General features: G+C 48.9%; 1 long non-coding RNA gene across 1 annotated transcript; it reads left to right on the forward strand.

Annotated features, from left to right (window-relative positions):
- The first annotated feature begins 3,833 nt into the window (after positions 1-3,833).
- On the forward strand, positions 3,834-15,855 carry LOC128779696 (uncharacterized). Its single transcript, XR_008425782.1, has 3 exons — positions 3,834-3,974; positions 4,716-4,834; positions 15,195-15,855. It is a non-coding gene; the product is annotated as an uncharacterized lncRNA (long non-coding RNA).
- Positions 15,856-19,295: the final 3,440 nt, after the last annotated feature.

Genomic DNA, 19,295 nt, shown 5'->3' on the forward strand with positions numbered 1-19,295 from the left:
AAACCTCTAACACGGAGTAAATAAGTTTTGTTTTACAAGCCAACGAAGCCCAGAATATGCTCAGGGCCAGTTTCCTGTCTCAGAGGAGCAGCTCTGATGGAAACTTCTACCTGTGACAACAGCTTCTGGAGAGCTGGTTTTGCCTGGGCTTTCTTTAATCTTTTTTCAGGTCATACCACGTGCCCAAGGGGATCTGGTTCTGACCCTGGCCCCAGCACAAGGCCCTTCCATGGCATCGGGGCTATAGATGCCCCACCACGTGGAATCGTTATGGGGAGGTGGGGCACTTTAAGGAGAGAAGTCAAGGATCATGGAAGAGGTGGCCTCTGAGCAGGGCCTTCGAGGATGGGCAACAAGAACTTCTCAGGGCTGTAATCAAGAAGACAAGTAATTATAGGTGTTAGCGAGGATGGGCGAACTTGGACCCCTGATACACGGCTGGGGGAAATACAAAATGGTGCAACTGCTTCGGAAGCAGCCTGGCAGGTCCTCAAAAACTTGAACCTCAGAGATGTCGTGGGTTCGCTTCCAGAGCACTGCAATAAAGCGAGTTGTATTGTTTGTTTGGTTGGTTGGTTGCTGGTGGAGGGCGTTGCCTTCAATTTGTAAAAAATGCAGCACGTATGAAGTGCAATAAAACACGTATGAGGTGTGCCTGTGTGTGACTTAGCACTTCCACTTCTAGCTGTATACTCAAGAGAGAAAAAGCTAGTAAATGAATCTTCATAGCAGCGTTATTCAGAATTGCCAAAAAGAAGAAACAACCCAAATGGGCATCAGCTCATGACTGGATAAATAAAGCGGGGCACATCCGCACAAATGGGGTGCCATTCCGCTGTGAGGGGATAAAGTATGGGTGCCTGCTGCCACGTGGATGAACCTTGCAAACCCTCCTGAGTGAAAGACGCCAGTCACAAAAGACAATATATTGTATGATGCCATTTCCGTGAAATGTCCAGCAAAGGCTAATCTATAGACGGAGAGTAGATTAGCAGCTGCCGTAGCTGGTGGGGGGCGGAGAAAGGGAGTGATGCCAGCGGGGGAGTTGGGGGGGTGTTGAAAATTAATTTTAGTGATGTTTCCATCACTGTGAATATGCTAAAAAATTGCACTGTATTCTAATGGTATGTGAATTATACCATTAAAATTATTACAGAAAAGAAAAAATAACATATCAGGAGGTCGGAGATGAGGGGCCCAAGCTGCATGTCAGCTGGGCCTTCTGGGAAACCAGGGCCAATGGCTGACAAGGTGGCCCCTCCCAACCTCCATCCCTTGGATTTCAAAACAAGTGAAAGGAGTTGGGGGAGTAAAGGAAAACGTTCAAACGAAAAAGGGGAGTGAGGGAAAGCTGTTTCCCAGGCCCTGAGGGGGCAGGAAGCGCCACAGGGAAGCAGTGTCAGGTGACTGGACTCCAGCCTGGGTCACTGACCCAAGTGTGGGGAGAGGTTTGGGGGCAGGGTCCAGCACCAGGACGCGTGCCGGTTCCCTTGGCCTGGAGGGCCTGCGTCTGCTTGGCTCTCAGTGACCCCTTCCAGCCCTCCCTGCTCCCCGTCTACAGGGGTGGGCTCCTGGCAGCCATGTCTGAACAGTGTGGCCCTCAGTTACAGCTGGCCATGCCGGTACGGACCTCGGACCCAAGCTGAATCAGTCTCAGTCCCTCCTCTGGAACTTGGATCTTGAATGAGGAAGAGGCCTTCTCTGGGATATGTGGGCTTGGGGGCTGTGGATAGCCGTCCTGCCCCTCTCCCCCCACTCCCTGTGGGCAGAGATAGAAATAAGAGGAAGCTGGTTCCACAGCCCCATAGAATGTTCTCAGTTCCCCATGGAAGTAGCTCTACAGTGAGAGGCCCTGGGGGCCCTCTGGGAGCCTAAAGGAGTTCAGCGAGCCAGTGGGAGAGCCCTGAGTGACCAGAGCAGCCATGGTGAAGCAGGCACAGAGGTTTCTGGATGAAGAGCATTCGTGGGAAAGAGTAGACAGAGGCTGGGTGTCCCAGCAACTTCTCTGGAGATGGTTGGGAAGCAAAGACCATGGCTGTCAGGAACCACTGCCCTTGGCCAACAAGTTCTAGGGAGCAAAACGTCCACAAATAGCGACATAATGGCCTTGTTAATCTTATCAATAATTAATATTTTGTGCCAGCACAACCCATTACACTTTTCAAAGCATATCCACCTCCACAACCTCATTTGATTTGCTCCCTCCCCATCCACACGGGAGAGATGCATTATGCTCCAAGAGCCTCCATGCCCACAGCCCTTCTCCATAGAATGAAGCTGCCGTATGGCCCACCCCTTGCCCCCTGGATTAAGGTGTGCACCTGACACAAAGGTAGACACCCCCTCAGTGGGCCAGTGGCCTCGGAGGTGGCACAGAAGGACACTAGTACCCAGCACGGGTAACAGTGACTAACTGAGCCAACTCAGCCTCTCTCTCGGGGTTTGAGAGTGAGCCTCCAGAGAGAGGCAGAGCTCTGTTTTTGCAAGGGCAGAAGCCAAGAGACACAGAGAAACGGCAGGAAGCAGAAGCCAAGAGTAAATACGATATGGCAGCAGCATCCAGGAGGTGTGAGGAAGGTAGGAGAGAGATTTTGGTTGGCAGGAAAGGAGCAGGATGGCTGAGTCGGAGGGGCCTAGAACAGAGCAGCTTTGGCAGATGGCACCCTATAGCCTGGACACTAGACCACTGGACACCATCCGGTCTCCATAGAATGTAGTCACGTGGCTTAGATTCCTGTCTTCCTTGTCACGGTGTCCTCAAGAGGAACCCTCAACAGGAGAGCCACCTGAGTCTATTCCTTAATGCAGCCACATCCCGCCCCCATCTGCAGGCATACCTCATCTTATCGCGCCTCGCCTTACTGCGCTTCACAAGTGTTGAGTTGTTTACAAATCGAAGGCAAGACCGTCCTCCACCAGCAAAAAGGTTATGACTCACTTTATTGTGATACTTGCTTTATTGCAGTGATCTGGAACTGACCCCTCAGAATTGTGCTTGTCACCTCAGACCTGACAGGAAGAGATGATTCCTGGCCAGTGGCAGCAATCTCAGCAGGGTCCTTCCTCTTGTCTGCCCCTGAACTCTCTCCCCCCAAAGGGGTCCCTGGCAAGGGCCGAAGGCATCCCTGCTGTGATGTGGTGACATTAGTCAGGATGTCACCTGCCTTCAGCCTGGACAGTTCAGGGATATGTCTCAGGAGAGGTGACCAAATTAAGTCAATTCTTCCTTCTTCTCTCCCGTTTTCTCTCCCTCCCTCCCTCCCGTTCTCCTTTTTCCTCTCCCTCCCTTTCTTTCTTTGTTTTCTCAAGCAAACTTGACTCTCAAACACATTACTTGCTGACTCAAGCACCCAGCAGAGTCTGACTGGTATCTCTGTCCCAATTTGAAATTCAATCTGATTGGCCCAGTTTGGGTCAGGTAACCACCTCTGGTCCAATCACCAATGGCCAAGGGAACAGGGAGTGTTTTGTAGTGTTAATATGGCTGCTGTGGCTCAGCCCTGGTGCTGCAGCTTCTCAGAGGAGAAAGGCACATGATTTAGACTAACACCTACAATGCAGAACGAAAATCAGGGCACAGGAACGAACATTTTTTAAAAAATCGACATATGTTGAGTGATCTAGAAACAGTGCATATATTTTCTTATCTATTTCAACCCTCACAACAGCTCTGTGAGAGAAGCATTAATAACCTTATTTGTAAATGAGGGAAATTATACTTGGGAAGTTAAGGCACTTGCCCAAGACATTGTGCCTAGTGATGGGTGCAGCTGGATGCAAATCCAGGACCATTGAACCGCAGGAACGTTATGCTCTTTCCTCTACCAGGCTGCCTGCATGACCTTGAAGTGGCATCACTGCCCTTGCTTTGCTAAAGTCTCAAGATTCCACCAATTCAACCTCACTGAAAGGCCTTTGGAGCTTTCTGGCTCACACTCATCAACACAGAGATGAGGGAGTGGAGTCTGGACAAGGTTAGTGGCCAGCCACTGTCACCTAGTGAGTCAAGGGCTGGAGCTCTCCCCTGAATGGCAGGCTGCCTGGTGGGCTTCCTGAGAGCCTTCCCCACGGCTTCGTTCCTTACTGCAGAGCTGAGGGTGAGGCTGCCTCCTGTTCTACCTCCTGTCTCTGGTCCTTTCTCTGCTCATCCTCTAAAAGATTGGTGCTACCAGTCCTTTTTTTTTTTCTGTTAACTTTTGTTTTTTTTGAGAGACAGAAACATCAATTTATTGTTCCACCTATGATGCATTCATTGGTTGATTCTTCTATGTGCCCTGACCGGAGATGGAACCCACAACCTTGGCATATCAGAATGATGCTCTAACCAACTGAGCTACCTGGCCAGGGTGGTACTGCGTCTATGAGCACCTACAGAGGGCCAGCAAACCAGCGAGTACATGCTTCAGCTCATTGCCAGGCTTTGGGGACAGGACTGATCTGTTGGTGGGCCCGAGCCCGTGTGACTCCTGCCTTTGTGGAGGGAGGCAAGGAAGAAAGAGGGAGAGTGGCCCAGCATGGCCGACAGGTGTATCAGAATCAGCAAGGGGACCTCTCACCCAGGAAGCAATGCTGAAGTCAGGGGAGTGAGCAGCCCTGAGACATGTGGCACTCAGAGAGGGGCCCGAGAGCGTCTCCATCTGTGGCTCCCTGACGTCAGGTGCTCAAGAACAGGGAGCCTGGACTCCTCTCACTGTATGACCCTCTCTGTCCCAAAGGAAACCTTGAAGACTGTAAGCAGGAGAACGGCAAATGCAGTTTGTGGAGAATGGACTGGGGAGAGGCAGGAGAACCAGAGAGATGAATTAGGAGGCTGGAGCCATGATCTGGAAGTGAGGTGAGTGAGACAGCTTACACTCCAGTAGGGGAGGTGGGCCATGGGCTAAGGTTCTCCAGAAAACAGAACCAGTGGGATAGACCTATATCTGTATCTAGAGATTTATTATAAGGAACTGGCGGTTATGGAGGCTAAGAAGTTCCAAGATCTGCATTTGGCAAGCTGAGGTCCCAGGAAAGTCAGTGATATAGTTCTCATCTGAAGTCTAAGGCCTGAGAACCAGGAGAGCCAATGGTGTACGTTCCAGCCTGCGGGTAGGGAAAAACCAGCAGCCCAGCTCAACAGTCAGGAAGGCCAAGTTCCCTCTCCCTCAGTCTCTTTGCTGCACTTACCGTAGCTCTCAAACTGACTGGACGAGGCCCACTGGCATTGGGGAGGGCAATCTGCTTTACTCAGTCTTTCAATTCAAATGTTCCTCTCGTCCGAAACACTCTCACAGACACACCTGGAATGTTTGGCCAAATGTCTGGGCATCCTGAGGCCCAGTCAAGTTCACATAGAAGATCAACCATCACAGGCAATAAGCAATAAACAGTATACTAATAATATGTGTTCAAGGAGCAATAAGAAAGTAAGAGAAAAATGGAGCAGGGTGAGGGACTAGAGACAGAATGCTAAGCACAGAGAGTGTCTAAAATAAATATTTGTTAAATGAATGGCTGAGTCTCACACTTCTATAAAAATGCTACTTTTTTCTTTATGTCCCAAATTACTTCGTCTTATGTTAGGGCTTAACTGTAGTGAATACTATTGTTGCTGGGAACTAAGGTTGTATTATATATGAAATATCTATATACATGAATCAGCAGCTTGAAAGATAGCATGTTCACATATTCTTCGGGAATATCACATTTGATACGGCCACTGGACACGCTTGCCTTCTTCTTTATTTATGATTTCTGGCACTTTTCCTTTGAGGCTGCTCAGAATAGCTTCTGATCCTGCTCGCTCGCAGAAACAGTGAAATCAGATCTTCCTGCGCCAGCCCCATCAGCAGCAGCTCTGTTTGTGTGAGCCGCCCGGCCCCCCGTGAGCAGCGGGGCGGTGAGAGCAGCGCCCCAGACGGCTCTCACTGAGGCCCTCCCTGCAGAAGCGCCCTCGACTTGCACGTTACTCTTCTGGTAAAGTGCACTCGTTTCCGGAAATCGCGTCCCAATCGATAAAAGTCGTGCGCACACAACTGAGGGCTAAGTTTCAGCCATATGTTCTTCACTCACCTCCTGATACCCTTTTAAATGTTTTCGGTCTATCCCTCGGAAATATTCAAATCCATGTTCTGACTTATGTATTCTTTGGAAGTCTCCTTTACCTCCCTCGGCATCGTGTCACTTGCGTTTGATTGCTTTGGTGGAACTTCTGCACTCCGGGCAAAGCGGTGGGCTCAGAGAAGCATTTATTATGTGGGGGCTGGTGTGTGTGCGCGTGCTAATGAATTGGCATGAGTGTGCGTGTGTGCAGCCAGATAGAGTTGAAAAACCTCTGAATTTGAAAGCAAACAAGTCTGGGTTAGTGGGACAGTTCTTCTCCATTCTAACTGGTAACTTAAGGCAAATCACCTTGTAGGGCCTCAGTTTCCATACTTGTAAAGGAGAAATGTAGGTACATATCCAAGAGAGATGAAAACATATGTCCACGTAAAAGCTTGTACGTGAATGTTCATAGCATCACTTTTCTTTTTTTTTAATATTTTATTTATTTATTCTTAGATAGAGGGGAAAGGAGGGAGAAGAGAGGGAGAGAAACATCAATGTATGGTTGCCTCTTGCGTGCCCCCCACTGGGGACCTGGCCTGCAACCCAGGCATGTGCCCTGACTGGGAATGGAACCAGTGACCCTTTGGGTCACAGGCCGACACTTAATCCACTGAGCTGCACCAGCCAGGGCCATAGCATCACTTTTCATAACAGCAAATGGAACCCACAGGTCCGCCGACTGATGAGTGCATAAATGGAATGTGGTCTATCCACACAGTAGAATATTATTGGGCCATAAAAAGGAATGAGGCTCTGAGCCTTGCTGCCACATGGATGAACCTTGAAAACATGTTAAGGGAAAGAAGCCAGTCACAAGAGACCGTGTGTATTAGTTGGCTAGAGCTGCCACGGCAACGCACCACAGACTGGGCGACTTCCATAACAGAACTGTACTGTCTCCCAGTCCCTGGAGGCTGGAGGTCCAAGCTCCAGGGGTCAGCAGTGTTGCTTGCTGCTGGGACCGAGAATGTGCTCTGTGACTCTCCCCCAGCGTCTGGAGGTTGCTGGCCATCTCTGGCGTGCCTTGGCCTGTGGCAGCATCACCTCAGTCTCTGCCTTCATCTTCACGTGGCATTCTCCCTGTGTCCAAATTTCCTCTTTCTGTAAGGACACCAGTCATGTTGGATTAGCACCCCTTTTTCCTTGAGGTCATCTGCAGTGACTCTATTTCCAAATCAGGCCACATTCCGAAGTGCTGGGGGTTAGGGCTCCAACATACAAATTCTGAGGGGACACAGTTGAACCTGTAATACCACATATTTAAGATTTGACTGATATGAAATGTCTAGAATAGGCGAGTCCATAGAGACAAAAAATAGATTAGTGGTTGCCAGGGGCTGGGAAAAGAAGGAATTTGGAATGGCCAGTGGGTACGGGATTAATTTTTTTAAATGTTCTGAAAGCAGATAGTGTTGATGGTTGCACAACTCTGTGAGTATATTGACAGCCAATGAACTGTACACGTTAGATGGGTAAACTGTATGGTATTGGAGTTATATCTTTTAAAAAGGTATTTTCAGCCCAGGCTAGTAACTCAGTTGGTTAGAACGTCGTCCTGATACTCCAAGGTTGCAGGTTCAATCCCTGGTCAGGGAACATACAAGAATCAACCAATCAATGCATAAATAAGTGGAAATGAGGCAGAAGATAGCATAGGAAGAACTCCGCACTGCTGTTGCTGGCCAATCCAGCATCCTGGTTGCCAGGAAATGCCTTTGAGCACCTAGGTAGGATAGTTAGTAAACCAGGGCAGGGAGGAGGAGGGAGACCCGTCTCACCCACTAACTCAGCAGCCCTCAGCCTGGTCCAGCAAGATGGCCAGGTGTTCCAACATCACAGGAAACACCAGGCTAACATGAGAGGAGGGCAGTCCTTGAAATTCTATGTATCGTTTCCACTGTCTTGGAAACAAAGTCTTTGAAACTGTGTATCATCCCCATGTCTAGAAGTGGGATGAGGAGGAGCCCAAAGAAAAAGCCCATAAAACAACTTTGGTTAATTGCCCACCTCTGGTCACTATCTACTTTATGAAAGAGTCCCTAATGCTTACAAAAGCAGCCCAGAAATAACTTTGGGTAACTGCCTCAACTTCAATTAACTGCTTCCTGGCACTTATCTGTTTTACAGCAAGATGAACAAATGTGGTCTGGAGCAAGATAAGGATTCGGTCTAACAGACCCCCACACATACCTAGGTTTGGGCAGTCACGTCCCCCCCGGGAAAGCTGGCACCACCTCTTCTTGCCAATCAATACGTAACTTCTTCACCCCCATCTGGCCAACTCTACTCAGAGCAAAGGACCTGGGGCTCTTGCCACCCTTGCTCTTGTCACTCCTGGTCTTGCCTTTTACCCCCACCTCAGTGAGGCCTGTTCTCTTCCATGAGAACACGTCACAAATAAACCCTGCTTACAGGCTAATAGACTGCTGGTCTGTAATTCTTCACTGCGTCAGCAAGAAGAACCATGTTCCCATGTTCCCCCCGTAACAGAACAACAAACCAATGTTTCTCTTTTAAATCAATAAAAAAAAATTTAAACTATTTTTAAAAGAATAAAAAGTACAATACTGACCACTCTCCAGCTATATCAGGGTTATGCAGATCATGTGATCTACTGGAAGTGGGTGTGTTTGGAGAACTCCGCAATCACAAAACAAAATGGTAACTTTGCTCTTTAAGCACCTTTGGTAATTATGTGCATTCTCTGCTGACGACATGGTGAATTCCCTATTGATTGCAAGCATTGGTACTGTAATAAGGAGAATTCAAGAGCTCTCCTTAAAAGTTAACTTGCACAGTCACTGCAGGCTCACTCTCAGATTACTTCGAAAAACACCTTCCCTAAACCTGCCCTGTGATTCCCATGAAACATTCATCCTTTCTGAATGGATGTCTCCCTTGCTGTTGAATTTGTCTCAGTGCAGTCCCGGAAAAGCACCTCCGAGCCTTCCCATTTTAAGGGACCAGTTTCTTTGTTTTTTTCCTGCATCTGTGCTTTTGCTCTCGTTGGGTCACAGTTAATTCTTTCCCCGGAGGCCAAACACATTGTCGTGGAACAGTCAGGATTTCGGGGGCTAACAAAATCATCTCGGCCTCTGAGACGCCTCTGCGCATCTCTGTGCATCCCTAAGCCCCCGGGGGAGCTGCATGGAGCCTTTGGGTCCCTTAAGCCCCGTTCTTAGGGGCAGCCATGTCTGCGGCCAGTCCATTCAGCTGCCTCTGGCCACAGGAAAAATGAGCGTCCTCCCCTTACTCGTGACCTTGGCTGGGCGCCTCCCGCCGATGGTAGAGTGAACTGAGGTTCAGGTCTCTCAGGCAGCCTGTCTTCGGTTCTGCGGTTCAGTTCTGTCTTCAGTTCTGAGGGATCTCTGGGTAGGAACTGCATATAGATCAATAGATTGTAGGTGAACAGTGCAGTTGCTGAGTCCAACTTGGCAATCCCTCCAATGCCCCTTCTCCTATCTCCCTGCTAGAATTTCTGCTTTGGGGCCTGATCAAACCCATCCTAGCTCTCTTGTTGCTTGCTGGGTGTCTTTGGCTGAGTTGTTTAAGCTCTCTGGTCCTCAGTGTCTTCAACTTTGAATGGGGGTAATGACCTTTTTCTCAGCAGGCTGTGATGAGGATGGAAATGAGAAGCCTGCAAGCCTGCCTGAATGTTGGCCTGTCTCTCCCCTGCTCCTCTCTCCAGCCCTCAAGGAAAGCAAAGTCTGACCAGCAGGGTCCATCTTAACTGAGAACTAGGAGACAGCAGGACAAACACTGTACCAGTTGCACCACCCGAGAGACCCAGCTCTGGCTGTGACCTTGGGCAGACTCATCTAACTCATACCTTCCCATGTCCGCAGGGTTGGGGCAAAGAGAGGAGCATGTGGGATTATGGCTAAGAAACAGCTTAGAAACCAGCAAAGGACAGTGAGTCTGGGAGAGTCTGGTATGTCGATTGTCCTCCCTATGGTCATGTGACCTGACACCCCGCACACCCCGGCCCAGGCTGCCCCTCACAGGACCCTACATGTAGCTCCTCTGAAGCTCACTTATCCAAGACCCAGCAGGCTTCCCAGCTCTCAGGTGGGCAGTCCTTTCTGCAGCCCCATTCATTTTTCTTTCTCACCATCCTCCCAGCAGACCTTTTTCTTGGCCGAGGCAGCTTCCGGGGCTCTGGGCCAGCTGACAGTCTTGTTCTTACTTTGCTCGTGGAAGGTGTGGCGCTCTCGAGGGACCTGGGAGGGTCCACTCTGTCAGTCCTTACTCGGCCACACAGAGCTGCGGGGCCTTTGGCAGGTCCACCCCCACCCCCACGCTCTGCAGACGCCTCCAGTGTGGGTTGGCAATGGTGGCAGCGCCTCCTCGTCAGCGGCTGTGTAGGTTAAATAAGTCATCATGTGTAAAGAATTTAGATCAGCGTCTGGCACGTAGTGAGTGCTCAATAAATATTTGATATGATTGTTGCTCAGTCATTCAGTCACTCACTCACTGGACACCTTCTCCCTGCTGGGTGCTGGGGACTCAGATGAGCCGGAGGGAGACCCGCCCTCAAGGAGCTCCCAGCCCAGGGATGGGGCAGACGAGACCACAGACCATGACTGTACACGGTGGTAACGGTGGGTGCTTGGGAATGACCACACAGAGAGCTAAGAGAAGGTGGGAGACCGGAGGGGAGAGGCATTGACCCCTCGGGGTGGGGCAGGAAAAGCCTCACAGAGAGAGACCATTTGGTTGGGCCATGAAGGTGGTGTAGGGGGTCACCGCTGGTGGAGAAAAGGCTTGGAAGAGGCCAGTCAGGGGTGGGAACAGCACAAGCAAAGATGCAGAGGCTGGGACAGTGGGGTTCACATTTGGAGACAAGAAGGACAAGCTTAGCAGCCCCTATCGCTGCCCCACACCCCCTCCTTCCACTCACTGGGAACCTGTCCTCCGGTCCTGTCCCAAGCAGCTGTGACTGTCGGACTGCAGGCTCCTCTCAGCGCAGCTGGGAGCCCACCATAGCTGTCCAGGATTAAACACCGAGGACCCTTCCTCGCCGAGACCAATGAGAGAGGGCAGACAAATATCCCTGCGGCCTTGACCCTTGAGGCAAAACAACTCTAAGTGGGTTTCATGCCATTTCCCAGAAGTCCCAGAGGGACAGAGCCCCAGGTGCTTGATGTGGCACCTGCTCACTGGTACTCACCTCCCAGCTGAAGACATCAAGCCACCGAAGAGCTGGCCAGACAGGTTAATTGTCCAGAATCCTCTGTGGCCCACAGTTCTGGCCACTCAGTGGGTTCTTCTGGCAATTACTGAGGCCTTGGTCCACCGGCAGCACCAGGATGGACACAGGGAGAGTCAAAGAAGGGGAGAAAATAATCCCTCAAAGAACTATTTGAGGAGGTGAGACATATCTGTGAAAAAGAGAAAATACAAAAACCGGAAAAGGCAGAGTGCATTTAGGGGTGGACAAATGGCTTGGTGCCTTGGATCCCAGGACAGGGGGGCCACAGAGCGAGGTGGGAGTAAAGGCTGACATGGCTGGGGCCGGTGTGTGGGCACCGAGGCCTGGCATGCCTCGTCTGCATGGTTCTCTAAACTGTGGAGAGCCGCGGAAGCCTTTTGAGCAGAGGAGGGTAGGGCCATCTGTGTGTCAGAAAGATCCCTTGGCTCAGCTGCAGGATGACGGGGGTGGGGGTCGAGGCAGGAGGAGACTGTTGGAGTAGTTAGGGCCCCACCAGCTCTGGTTCCAACTCCAGCTTAGTCCTGTCTCAGCCAGCGGGGCTCCTCCCCCAAACTGGGGAGGGCCTTTTCGTAAAATCTCAGAGAGCTTCCTGCCTTCCCACCCTTCCTTTCAGACCTGTTTCCTGTTCGGCCTTCAAACCTATTCCCATTCCTCCTACCTTCCCCCATTATTGCTGCCTTCAGAGTGTTTGCTTTGGCTCCCACCATCGCCTGCCCGCTCTCTCCTGCAGTTAATGGGGGATACTGTGCAAAATCACTTTTTCCGGCAAGCCACCCAGACTCATGGGGCAGCGCTTGTCTTCTCTCTACTTTAAGTAAACGAATTGTAGCAACCTTGGCCTTGGGAGACAGACTTTGTCTTCTAAGGACTTTCCTTCAAAACCACAAATGCATTTTGTCTCGATTTGAGGTGGTTTTTGCCTTTCTATTCAGCAACCTCAGGGTGTGTGAAGTGGCATCTGGCAGCCTTAACGTTTCACAGCGGATGCTGTGCTTTTGTGAAAAGTCGATTTCTCTGCAAACCAGCCGAGAGGGCACAGATAGCACAATTCTCTGTCCATTCAATACTGTGAGCCAGACCTGGAGCCGGGAGTCAGTGGGTAAGACAGCGGCTCCCTGGGCCCCCATGGCCGAGGGGGGGAGATGGACAGGGAGGCGGGTCGCACAGAAAGGTGTGCAGGGTACAGTGGGGTCTCAGAGGAGGTGCGCGCAGGCCGCACTGAACCCTCGGGCACATCACCAAACCTTCCTCTGCCTCAGCCTCCTCATTTACAAAATCGGGATAAGGAGAGTTCTTCCTCTTTGGGTTGTTTACAGATTATTAAAGGAATGCGCAGGAAGAGCTTAGCACAGAGCTGAAGGAAGAAGCACCAAGTAAATGCTAGCTATTCTTTTTTTTTTCTTTTAAATTCTCAGTGGGTACAGTTCACTGGGTTTTAGTGTATTCACAAGGTTGTACACCCCTCACCACTATTTCCAGGACGTCCTCACCACCCCCAAAGAAACCCTGCGCCCATTAGCGAACACTCTCCCAACTTCTCCTGCCCCGGGGCACCACTGATCGCCTTTTTGTCTCTGTGGACTTGCCTGTTCCAAAGATTTCGTATAAAGAGAATCCTGTCTCAGCGTGGCCTTTTGTGCCGGCTTCTGCTGCTCAAGGCTCATCCACACTGCAGCATGTGAGCAGTACTTGATTCTTCCTTATGGCCGAATAACATTCTACTGTTGCCAGGCTCGTTCGTCTGCCCATTCATCAGGTGGTGGACATTTGGGTCATTTCCACTTTGGGGCCCTTATGAGCAATGCTGCTCTGAACATCCATGCTCCAGGTTTTGCCCAGACGTCTGTACACATTTCTCTCGGGTAGATACCTGGGAGTGCAATAGCTGGGTCGTATGGTACCTCTGTGTTTAACTTTCTGAGGACCTGCCAGACTGGTTTCCAGAGCGGCTGCACCAGCTGTTCTTGACTCTCGTTCTCAAAACACTTTCCCACATGCCACGATTCCACAGCCCCAAGGAGGGAAAGTGATATGACCAGAGTCCCAGGGAAAGATGATGGCAGAGCCAGGACGAGAGCCAAGAACTTTGGGGCCCAGGCCCATGTCACCTTAGGCCCCCAGGATCAGCCACCTGGATTTTATTGTGCCTTCTGTTGGTGGGAAGTGGTAGGAGGCATGGCCCCTGCTCCCGACAGCTCACCATCTAGCAGGTGAATAGTGACTGTCCTAGTTTATCTGAGCACCCTTGACACTAGAAGACCCTGAAGCCACCCCCACCCCCAGTACTCCTCTCAACAGACACAGCCCCACCTAGTGCCTGAGGCCAAGGCCAAGGGGAACAGTGGCAGGTATGATCTAGGAGTGGCTGTGCTGTGCTAGACAGGTAGGTGCGTTTCTGAGGTGGAGGGGAGCCCTAGAAAGCTTCCCTGCCTGCCGGGATTGGAGCCAGCCCTGGATCTCTGCCTGGGGACCCTAGCCCCATTCCTCACCCACGCCAGACTCTCCCCTTTTGCAGCCTTCCTACTCGGGTGCCTTGCCCAGGCCAGCATCTGCCCATATCTGAGCTGCCTGGCCCCTGTGATGCTCTGCTGAAATGCCCTTGAACCATGACTTAACCTTGCTGAAACTCGGTTTTCTCATTTCTCACACCTGTGCCTTAGGTGTGAACATCAGGTACTGGTTAAGGGATGAAGTTGGTACTCAGACAGGGACTGGGACTCAGACAAGGATTGGTCCTTACTAGTTCTGTGACCTTGGGCAACTCACCTGACCTCCCTGAGCCTCGCTTTCGTAGTTTGGAGAATGGGGATGCTTGTAAAATGTTGAGTAAGGACTCAGTAAAGGACAGCTATGGGTATTATTACGCACATTAAAGGAAGTTGTCATGTGAAGCACCTAGCAGAGTGCCCAGCGCATGATAGATGTTTGCTGCGTGGGATCTGTGGTTGTCATCATCCCCTGACTCTGTGCAAGTGGTTGGTGAAGGCCTGGAAGACTGGAAGGAAGGTGGCCTTGCTTATTGCCCACCTACAGAGGCAAACAGGGGGTGAACTCCAAAGGGGCAGACTGGTGGTCAGAGCCAGGTGAGCCCACAGGGTACCAGGAGCCTTGGGGCGAAGCCCAGGCATTAGTAAGCCAAGCATGAAGAACAGACTGAGTGAGACCTGATGAGTAGGAGAGCCTCCAGTGAAAGCCGAGGCAGGGGCTTTGAAGCCTGCTGGGCTCCTAGGCACCCAAGTATCTGCAATGTAAGTAGCCAGATCTATTTAAAGGATCAGGAACTGAGCTGACCCTTTGGGGGTTTCTTATGCTCCCTGAGCTGATGAGTTGCATCCCAGCATGCTTTGGCAGTATCACATGACACTTGTGTCCCTTGCGAGTGGGAGAGAAAGCTGAGTGTGAGCTAGGGAGCCCAGAAGCCAGCAGAGATCATGGCAGGCTTCCTGGAGGAGCTGGTCTTGCAGAAAGGGCAGGGTTTGCGGGGAGTAAAAAGGGCAGAGATCAGGAAGGGAGGAAGGCACAAAGGCAGGACCACAAAGGTTGCTTCAGGGGTAAGAGCAAGGAGCTGAATCTCCTTTTAAAAATGTAATACAATTTTGTGATACACTTTAATTGTAAGGTATTTAGCAAGGGGGAATTGTGAAAATACAATTAAGAAAGGAAGGCAATGAAGCCCCGGTTGGTGTGGCTCAGTGAATTGAGCACTGGCCTGCAAACCAAAAGGTCGCTGATTCAATTCCCCGTCAGTGCACATGCCTGGGTTATGGGCCAGGTCCCCAGTTGGGGGCATGTGAGAGACAACCAATTGATGTATCTCTCTCACATGTACATTGATATTTCTCTCCCTCTCTTTCTCCTTCCCTTCCCCTCTATCTAAAAAATAAAAATCAACCAGCAAGTGCTAATGAGAATGTGGAGAAAAGGGAACCCTAGTGCACTGTTGGTGGGATTGCAGACTGCTGCAGCCACTGTGGAAAACAGTATGGAATTTCCTCAGAAAACTAAAAATGGAACTGCCCTTTGACCCAGCAATTTCACTGCTGGGAATATACCCTAAAGATCCTGAAACACCAATTCAAACCTCAACGTTTATATCAGTGCTCCTTACAATAAATAGCCAAGTGTTGGAAACAGCCTAAGCGCCTATCAGCAGATGAGTGGATTAAAAAAACTGTGGTACATTTACACAGTGGAATACTATGCAGCAGGAAGAAAGAAGAAGGAATTTCTACCCTTTGCAACAGCATGGATGGAACTGGAGACTATTATGCGACGTGAAAGGTGCCAGTCTTGAAAGACAAATACCATGTGACCTCACTTACAAGATGCATCTAATGAACAAAATAAACTAAGGAGCAAAACAGAACCGGGGACATGGAAACAGGGAACAGACTGACAGATGCCAGAGGAAAGGGGGTGGGGGGGCAGGGTGGAAAGAAGGGGAAGGGCGGAGTCAAAGAACATGAGTGAATGACCCGTGGACATGGACAACCAGGTAAGGATAGACTGTGGGAGCGGGGGATGGGGCAGGATGGAGGAGAACAAAGGGGAAAAATTGGGACAACTGTGATAGAATCAACAAGAATAAAATAAAATTTTAAAATGTTTATAATAGAACTGTGAAAAATAAAATTTATAAAATATCTTTTAAGAAAAGGAAAACAATGAAAAAAATCTTTGATGGTCTCACTCCCCAGAGGAATTAGCACTAATATTTGGTATACTGTCTTTCACCCTTGTTCTAGGCGTATATATATTACCTATATTCTTTTCTCCTCCTTTTACCAAAGCGAAAATGAACTCATATAATACATAGAGCTTGTGACCTACTTTTAAAAATGCATCATGAGCTGTGTGCCCTGTCATTAAATATTCTACTTCACCACTATTTAGTGCCTTTGGAGTTTTCTCTCATATGAATGGAACATAATTTATTTAAGTAATTTTCTATTCTTGGATATTTAAGTGGTTTCCAATTTTTCAATATCATAAGCATCTTTTAAATGAACATCCTGTGTCTGAGACTCTGTGCGGGTCCTTAATTATGTCCTTGGGAGACATTTCTAGAAAAAGGAATTACTAGGATAAAGGGATGCAGATTTTAAAGAATTTTAATATGCATTGTCAAATTGCTCCCCAGAAGCCATGCCCAAATCTCCCCTCCCTGTGAGCAGAGTAGAGGGTGCCCGTCTTCCAGCTTTTTTACTAACGGTGGGTATGGATTTTTTTTTTCTTTGTCAATTTGATCAGTTCTAGACCTGAACTTGTGAATCCAAGTTTTCTGAGGTGTAAATTGGAGGTGATGATAATGGTGTCTGTCGTGGGTTAGTTGTGACAATCGAAACACATAGTGGGTGTGATATGCTTAAAAAGAAAACACAATTTGCATTAGTTAGTGATTATTCTAACTCCACTATCCCTGGAATGAGGAAGCCCTGGGAGCCAGGGTTGAAGAGCTCCTTAGAAGCCAGCTCTGAGAAGGGCTTTCTCTTCCCTTTAACAGCAGGATTAGTGTATGCTTGTGGAAATTGAAACACCCCCCATCTGTGATGGTAGAAAGTAAAAGTACTGCTTCACTTTCCTCACAGTTCTCTCCCCAGAGATGAGGTGTGCATCCTGCGAGATGTTTCCTCCCACCTTTACAAACTGTCTGTGTGTGTCTGCGTGGACATCCGTGTATACAATTCACTGTTGTCTTACAAAACGTAATCCTACATAGGAATTCACTGTCATCTCACGACATGCAGATCTGCCTTATTCTTGGTAACAGCTGCTTGGGTTCAAGGCTGGAGGAAGCACAACGTGCTTATTCTTGCCCCTCCAATGCAGTAACGGCTCACCCTCGCGTGCACACCCTCACCCCCTTGAGCCTGCGTTTCTGCAGTTTGTGTTCCTCATAGCAGGACGCGCGGTCAGAGTGCTTATAGACGTTGTCACACTGTCAGATTGCTCTCCGAAGAGATTGCACTCATTAATTTATTCTCTCACCATCACGAGGGGAGTGTGTGGAGGGCTGGGAGTGCCAGACTGAGGGGAATCAGGGCGGCCCTCCAGGAGTCTGATCTGGGTCAGAAGCAGCCCCTGGCCCCCCTTACCTGTTAACTCTAACCATTCGGAGCTAAACCTGAAGCAAAGCCGGGATCTGTCTCCAGCCTCGCTACTTGCTGTCCTCTGCTGTGAAGCAAACCACAGAGGAATCTTTTTCGTGTTAATTAACTGGGGTTTTATTAAACACCTTAGCAGCTAGCCAACTGCTCTGACCCAGCTGTTCCTGGGAGACTTTCGGATGAGGTATTGTGTTTTAACTTGTATGTCTTCGATGACAGCTCTTGTGTCAGAATGTGCACTCTATAATCAAATACTAAATCATCCGAGCAAGCCTGTGTGAGGCTCTGACTCTGTCAGGCACAGTCTGGGCCCTGGGAGGTGCGTGTGAGCATGAAGTTCCTGCCCCTAAGGACACGGAGCCTTGGAGGAGCTGGGAACCTGTGCAAAGAATGAGGATGAGGTGTGAACATGGTGTTACGGGGTACCAGGGTGGGACCAAAGCTCTCTCTCTTTGGGGAATCAGGAAAGTGGACATTCAGCTGGATTTCTAAGGCTCAGGAGGACATTCCCTGGTGAAGAAGGGGAACCGTGTAGGCAAAGGCCCTATATTTGAATGGGAAACAGCAGGTAGGAGTCAGGTGTTCATTACTTTGTGATTTATAAAAGCAAAGAATGGGAAGGGCCTAAATGGCTAAATCAAGGCAATTATTAAGCCAGTTATGGTATAACTATATTTTTTTGCACATATTAAAGTCATGTTTGTAAAAACAGTGTATATCTAATAGCAAAGGAAAAAATACTGCTCTGTAATACATTTAAAAGCAGTATATAAAGCTATATAGAGTATAATTTTATTTTGTTTTTCTAATTATGTGATCTGTCTCTAATCTCTATCTGGGAAAAATACACAGTATTATTAACTGTGGGTATCTAACTTTTTTCTTCTTTACAGTTATTATTTTCTAAATTTTCTGCAACGTGGATGTAGTGTTTTAATTACTATAAAAAGGAAATCCGTGAAAGTAGAAGTCATACAAGTGCCTGATAAACATGAAAAAGTGCCCAACCTTGCTACTTATTAAGAAAGCAATTTAAAGCAGCAGTGTGATACTATGTTCTCACTGACCAACTTTCAAAGAGAACCCTGCTAGTAGCAACAAACCTACTATTATGGCAACAGTGTGGCAAGAGAAACACATGGATACAACTTTTCCTCCTACCTTCTAAATTTTCCTAGCTGGGCTAATCATCAAATTAACAGGGACAGATGAACCGGTGAAAATCAAATTTTAATACGTGCACACGGGAATTCACATGAGCACAAAAATCCCAAAGACAGTGAGGCAAAATTGGGTAGATGTGGCTTTTTGGACAGAAGAGAAAAGGGGGAAATGAGATCTTAGGTTTCAACAGTGAGCATGAGCAATGGACAGGTCATGAGGAAGAGCAGAACACACGGCAGGCAAATTCTTGCTTCAGTGGGACGCCGAGAGTGATCCAGCCTCCCGGCCCCTGGCTGGAGCCCTCCCACCCACTGCCCTCAACTCAAGCCATGCTAAGGCCAATATCCTAAGAGTTCCCACCAGAGCAGGCCTTCCTTCCCTCTGAATGTCTCAGGCAGGAAAGGAGGAGGGGCAAAGGTTCTTTCCCAGTCTTTTGTTTCTTAATAACCAGCTTAAAAATCAATATCCCAAAGGCAGCTTTAGGGTTTTGGTCCCTTTCTATTTTCTGCAATGAGAATGTAGTGTTTTAATAATTAGAAAAGCAATGAAATCATTTTTTACATTAAAAAGGGGGCAAAGGAAATCCATGAAAGTAGAACTGATACAAATGACTAATAAACATGAAAAATTCTCAACCTGCTAATTTTTTAAAATGCAAATTAAAGCCGCATTGTGATCCTGTGTTTAACTGGCCAAGTTTAGAAGAAAAACCTGCTGGTCCACAA

The sequence above is a fragment of the Desmodus rotundus genome, chromosome 1, assembly GCF_022682495.2.
Source record: "Desmodus rotundus isolate HL8 chromosome 1, HLdesRot8A.1, whole genome shotgun sequence".
NCBI classification, from domain to species: domain Eukaryota; kingdom Metazoa; phylum Chordata; class Mammalia; order Chiroptera; family Phyllostomidae; genus Desmodus; species Desmodus rotundus.